Here is a 6,653-nt window from a genome sequence, read left to right as displayed (position 1 = left end):
GGCAGTGCCTGTCTCCCTGTGCTGGCACTGCTGAGGCCCCACCTTGAATCCTGGGGATAGTTCTGGGCCCCTCAAAACAAGAGAGACATTGAGGGGCTGGAGCAGGTCCAGAGAGGGAATGGAGCTGGGGAAGGGGCTGGAGCACCGGGAGATGTTGAGGGAGCTGGAGGGGCTCAGCCTGGAGAAAAGGAGACTCAGGGGAGACCTTATGGTTCTGCAGCTCCCTGACAGGAGGGGAGAGCCAGGGAGGTGTTGGGGTCTGCTCCCAGAAAACAAGGGACAGGACAAGAGCAAACAGCCTCAAGTTGTGCCAGGGGAGGTTTAGTTTGGATACTGGGGGAATTTCTTCACTGACAGGGTGGTCAGGCCCTGGCACAGCTGCCCAGGGCAGAGGTGGAGTCCCTATCCCACGAGGGATTCAAAAGCCATGTGAATATGGCACCTGGGGACATGGGTTAGTGGTGGCCATGGCAGTGCTGGGTTCGTAGTTGGCCTCGAGGATCTTTGAGGGCTTTTCCGACCTAAGCAATCCTGTCATTCTAACACAGACTGAAGGAATTTCAACCTTTGGTGATTCCTAAGCAGCACAGCAGGTGAGTGTGGTATCCTGCAAGCTGCTCACCTGTTAAAGTGCCTAAAAATAGCAGCTGTTGATACAGCTGGATGCTGGTTTGTAACCTTTGCTCAGTGAGAAGCAGAGCATGCTTGGTTGTGAGATGGCCATAAACTGACACATCTTTAACCTCCCCATCCTGGGAATCCTCCAGGAATTCCAGCAGCCCTTGAGGTGCTAATTTTTTTGCCATGAGAGATCTGTGATTAAAATATCAAATAAGATTTCTGTTCCTGGAGTGCACACCTGCCCTGTGTCCCTGTGCCCATCAGACACAGTGAGAGGTGGTGATGGTCCAGGGATGCAAGAAGGAGCAGTAGCAGCAGGATAAGGAGGGTGCTTTGGCCCAAATCTCACACACTTTATCACACTGTTTTGTCTAAGCTTCATCACTGCACACACCAGCAGGCTCTGGGTCCTCACCTCAGGCTCAGTTTTCCCTTTTGTTCTGCAAAGACCTGCAGGGAGGGCTGGTGTGAGGATTATAAGCCCAGCTAACTGAGCAGATCCTAGTGGGAAAGGGGGATGTACTGAAGTGCTGATAGGAACACAGGTGGAAGCTGATCTTCTGCGATGACTCTGTGTCTGAAAGGGCAACAGAGGCTCTTTGGTGAAAAAAGCAGTGAAAAGGATGAGTTGTTCCAAACATGATGGCAAAAGGTAGGTGTAGGAAGCTCATTAGAACCTGGGTTTTCACTTTCTGCACAACCTCAAAACATGCTGTGCAAGCAGAGGAGGCTTGTATGGATCTTGCATCAGAACTGCAGCACTGTTTGTGGTGGTGAAGCTGCAGTTGTGCTCTTCCAGCTCCTGGTCTCTCCCAGCTCCCGTGGTCTCCACTTGGACATTACATTACTCATCCTCACACGTGTTGTATCACCAAGCAGTTTCCATCTGGCCTGTGCTCTTCCTGCAGCCAGAGTGTTCCTGGTGTCTGCAGCGTATTGTGGTGAACCCAGAGAATGCAGCATGTGGGAATGGTGCTGGGAAGAGCCCAGAATGGGCTAGTTGTGTCCTTCAGCGTTTGCTCTACCAGGAAGGGAATTAGGGATCTCCAACCTGGAGGAATCTCATGGAGCTTGTTTCATGTCCTGGCTTGTAAAGCAGTGCTGAACCCTGCCTGGTGTAGAAAACGGATCGATTGGGTTTGGTTTGTACTGGGACCTTATTAACTGCTGCCTGACTCCTTTCCTTGTGGTTGGTTTTTGAGGTTTTGGGGGATTTTTTTTGTCCATTTTTCTGCAAATTAAACCTTGTGTGCTGACAAACTTGGTGATAAACAGCGTGGCCTCCTCTCCTGGTCTGCCCAGGCTCATCAGCTGCGGAGTCAAACCTATATCCTCCAGGGCAGAAGATGGAAAATATTTACAGGCAGTGAAACCAGTTTGAAAGGACATTCCAGAGACCTCGTGCTTTTAAACTTGGACAGAATCCCTCTCACGTCTGGCTTGGGACCTTGCAACTGGACTGGCCATAAAGTGGTTCACGGGGCCAGACTGAAAACAAAGTTTTCTCTCGTCCAGACTTCCTGCTGAGACCATCGAGAGTGTCTTGGGCAGGCTCCAGGTCTGTGATTTATGGACAAACCACAAGCCAGGAATCTGCAATCTAAGCTCCTTGAGCAGCAACTGCTAAAAACATTATGGGAAGAAATGGCCACTGTTTCCAAAAGAAGAAGACTTGGGAGCCATTAATAATATTTAGCACTTCTGTGGTCCCTCACAACTGTTGATTAATCCTCCTGCTCTCCCTGTGAAGTGAGTCAGAATTATTCTTACTGTACAAATAAGGTCTGCATGGAGCTGAAATAAATTTCCTTTAAGAGACACAGTGAATCTGCATTAAGGAGACAGTCCAAGACTCCAGAATCCCAGCACAAACTGAAACAGAGGCATAAAGACAAGTACCTGCTGGGTTTGGATGAGGCAGTAAACATAAACTTAGAGCACCTTTGAGGGACTCTCTGCCTTTCATCAGAAGATTCTTACCCAGGCAGTTCTGGGTCTGCCCAAATCTTATCCCTAGGTATAAAAATTCCTGGGATTTCAGAGAATCCCTGGAAGTTTGGCTGCTTACTGGAATTATCCTGTACAAAGTCCTTTCCAGCTGTTTGTCTCCCTTATTGTTTGGGAAGAAGAGGATGGCATTCTAAATCTATCTTGCCATGTGCCCAGAACTGCTCACCTCCTGATGCTTCTGGAGTGGGTTAAACATGGGGTTTCCTTTTCTTTCATCAGCATGAAGCTTTTCTCCCAGGAAAAATAAAAAGTCATTTATTCTCCACCTGCTCCCAGAACCATCTTTTGTTTCTCCTTCACCTCCCCCTTTACACTTCACCTCCCTCTTCTCTGGGACATTTTGTGGCCAATGCTGTGATTCAACACAGCCCAGGCCAGGAGGGAAGTTTCTTTGCCTGGACACTCATTTTCCCATTCTCCCAGAACAGAAAGGTGCTCCTTGTTGCTGGAGCTCCTTCTAGCAAGAATTCCATCTCAAATCACAAGGTCCTTCCCATTGCACTCCTCCTGGAATCAGTCTGGCATGTGAACAGGTGGGAATGGGTGAAGTCTGCCATAAGTCCTGGCTGAAATGGAAGAGCTGGCAGGAGCACAAGGACCAAAAGCTTCGGTAAGTAAATCTGTAAGGACTCCTGATGGTCTCATTGTTAATCTATTCACAGCAGCAGGAAGGATGAAAAATTGGGGAAAAAAGCAGAGTTTGCCCTGCTTCTTAAATGTGAGTGGCAAATGGTGTTGCAATGAATTGTCTGTTAAACATCCATCCAACGTTATTCCAAATGTCACGACATGACCTGTTAACAAAGCAGTCTGAGGAGCCAAGCAAAGCTGGTTCTCCTTTTGCAACCCAAGTAAACAAGAGGTAACTGGGTCTAAAACCCAGACCAGAAGTAAATCAGCAAGTCAATCCTTCATGGAACTGTCCCACATTAAATCCTTAGAAAATCAAGAAGTTGGAGCTGTGTCAGGAGACAGAGGGAGATTCAACTGGAGTTTTGTCTCACTGATGCATCTTGATCACTGGACCTGTTCTGTCTCAAGTGGTTTAGCAGATACTTTAAAAAACAAGTGTTCAAAGCTACCTTGCAGCGTGCTGCAAGAAATCAAAGGACAGGGATTAGGTTTTTCAGTTGGGGAATTGTATTTTTACTGTGTTTAGAGATTCTTCAATGCCCACTGTCCTTACTGAATGATGCTGATTCTCCTTGGAAATGAGAATTCACTTCACTGCCCAGGAGAACAAGATGAATTTTGGTTTATACCACTCGAACTTGTGCCCTGTGACTTACTGAATGGGCACATGCTTATAAGAGGAGATGAATATAGTGGCCTGTACCATCCCAAAATTCCTACTTTACACTAAAGCACTTTTCAGGAAAATGCTGCCTTCTTGCTTGTTTGGCTCTTTCAAGACACTGTTCTGAGTATTGTGCTGAGCTCTGTCATCCAGCATGGCCAAAGTCCATGAGAAGGAAATTAAGACAATAAATTAATGCAAACCCAAACTCTCCTCACTGGGAATGGCCTCTGTGGCTGCTTCTCTGATCACTGCTGACCTGGATTGATCAATTTATATGGAAAAGCTGGAGCTGCCAAAGAGCCACCAGTACTACAAGTCCTAACAGAGACCAGGGGGTCTGCCCTGAGACAGAGCAAAGAGAAAGTGAAACACAAATGTTGAGCAATGCTGACTGCAGCACACTGGGGATAAATATGAACATTATACAGAACACATAATTTGTGTATTCATAGATCTGCAGATAATCACATTTACTGTAAATCCCATGGCATGGTGAATCCAAGCAGTTACTTTAAAAACCTTTTAATGTCACCTAATTGTGTTCACAAGTTCCATAATCGTTGTTTTCTGCAGAGACAACCCAAAACCACAGCGTGACAGTAAATTTCCTGCCTCTCACAGCGTGGATCCCAAGTGTTGCTGCTTCAGGGACCTGCCTGCACCCACACAGTTGTAATTCAGGGTGAGTACGCTTTAAATTAAGCCAAGATGTTCCTGCTGGAGTCTGAAGCACTGGGGCCCTGAGCCATATCAGACACAGAGCAGTTCCCTGCTGGGGAGGGAACGAGAATTAGTCAAAAATTGCTTGTGGAAGTCCAGTAGGTCTACGTGGAGAGCCAGACAGTCTGCCTCTGATCAGCTGCCTGATTTTGGGAGGGCTGCTTCTCCTCTCTGTGCCTGTCACTGTGGCTGTGTCCTCTGATGTCGGGAGCAAAGAGTGACTGGAAAACCACACCCTTGTTGTCTTCAGGAATGGTCAGAGGCCTTGAAATGCCCTGTGAAAGAGATACCTGTTTGGCAGCCAGGGTGAACCAGTAAGTGTTGGTGCTTTTGGATCCACCTTCATTGGGAATGCCACAATTCCTCTGGCTTTTGAGTGCTTCTGAGTTCAGTTTAGGGCCTTGTGCAGCCAGATGCTCCTGTGCCTGGGCTTAGTCGTGTCTCAGTACGTAACTGGAGTATTTTCACTCTGTTTGTGCAATGAGCACTTGCAAGTCCTTGCAGGATTTTCTTCAGAGGGTTCCTAATTCCCATCAGTGCAGCAACTTGAGAAAGAACTTGAATAAACCAGCAGAAGTGTTGAAAGACACAAACCAAAGGATTTCTTCACATCAGTTTCGAGTTCTTGTACTGACTGGGGTAAATCTCCTGATGGAATTCCCTGCAGAAAACACACCCCTCAGTCCTGCCAAAACAACCATTTTTTTTTTGCTTAAAATTCAAGGGTTTCCAGCTAAAATTGTTTGAATGGGTTAAAAATTAAATTTCTTTGCTGGAAGTGAAAACTCACAAGTGCCTCAGGAGCTTGGAAACCTTATAGTAAAAAAAAATTATCTACAACTTTTAAAATGAATGAACAGGCAATGTTTCAAAAAAAGTGTGTCTGTTTCTTTCGGTAATGTTAAATTACAGACAGAGATATAACTATGGGAAAATGTTTATGTGTAAAGGAGACATTCTATTGCTCACCATTAGAACTGATTTGTAGTTGTTAGTGAAGTGTCTGCCTTGATGTTTATGAAGCTCTGGTGTGTTCCATGTGCCACTAAACCTCTTCCCTCTGCTGCATGTTGGCCTGTTGAGAAGTGTTGCCCAGGAGGGATTTTGGTTCTTGCCACAGCTAGACCAAGCATTGGGAAAGAAATTCGGATTTCAACACAAATCACACATTCAGAATGCAAATCCAGTGTATGAACACCCCAACCCCCACTGCACCTCAGGTGATTTTATACCTGCAGACCTTTGGCCACAATTAACTGAGGATCTGGAGGAAGTTATTGTTGATCCTGATCCAAGGTAAGACTCAGTATGAGGACTTTGAGCCAGAGCTGAACGTAGTGGGAAAAAGGCTCAAGTTTTCCTGTCCAACTCCAGGGATTTAAGCACAAAATAAAAAGGCAATGGTCATTCTTTTGACAGATAAGCTTGGGAAAAGCTTGAGCTACATGACTGCTCACCTTGAAATTTCAGTATTTCCGTAAATTTCCGTATGAGCAGCACAATAGCCATTATAACCCCAAAACATCGCAGTTGTAACGGGCTGCAGCTGCATAGGTGTGCCTGACGTTTTACATGTAAAGACTTCATATATTAGAATTCTTTAAAAACACGAACAAGGAATACTACGCCATGTACTTTCCCCTTTCGCCAGTGTTCATCCCGGACTGGCCATTCACCTCGGTGACAGCCGGAGCCGAGGCCCTAACCAGCCGCCCCCTGGTTTGACAGGACATCCCCGCCCTAGGCCGGGGCCGTGAGGCGGCCGGGCCGCCGCCGCCGCTTTCCGCGGCGCGCGGCTGCCCCCGGTGGCCGCCGGGCCTGGTTCGCCTCAGCAGGCGCCGGGCCTTTCTCCCGGAGGGCGAGAGCGGGATGGGGACGGGACGGGAGGAGCCACCGCCGGCCTCGTGAGGGGAACGAGAAGAGGGGAGCGGGAAGAGAGCAGCGTGTGGGGAGGGGGAGGCGGTCTCCATGGCAACCGCTGGCGGGAAGCCCGTGCGCACGC

General features: G+C 47.6%; 1 long non-coding RNA gene across 1 annotated transcript; it reads right to left on the bottom strand.

Annotated features, from left to right (window-relative positions):
- Positions 1-4,437: 4,437 nt before the first annotated feature.
- LOC113952697 lies at positions 4,438-6,622 on the bottom strand. The gene is made up of 3 exons (XR_003529627.1): positions 5,884-6,622; positions 5,621-5,771; positions 4,438-5,336 (listed from the first exon to the last, which is right to left on the bottom strand). It is a non-coding gene; the product is annotated as an uncharacterized LOC113952697 (long non-coding RNA).
- Positions 6,623-6,653: the final 31 nt, after the last annotated feature.

Source organism: Corapipo altera, unplaced genomic scaffold (genome assembly GCF_003945725.1).
Source record: "Corapipo altera isolate COAL_440 unplaced genomic scaffold, ASM394572v1 98, whole genome shotgun sequence".
NCBI lineage: Eukaryota > Metazoa > Chordata > Aves > Passeriformes > Pipridae > Corapipo > Corapipo altera.
This window is presented reverse-complemented; position numbering and strand designations above follow the sequence as displayed.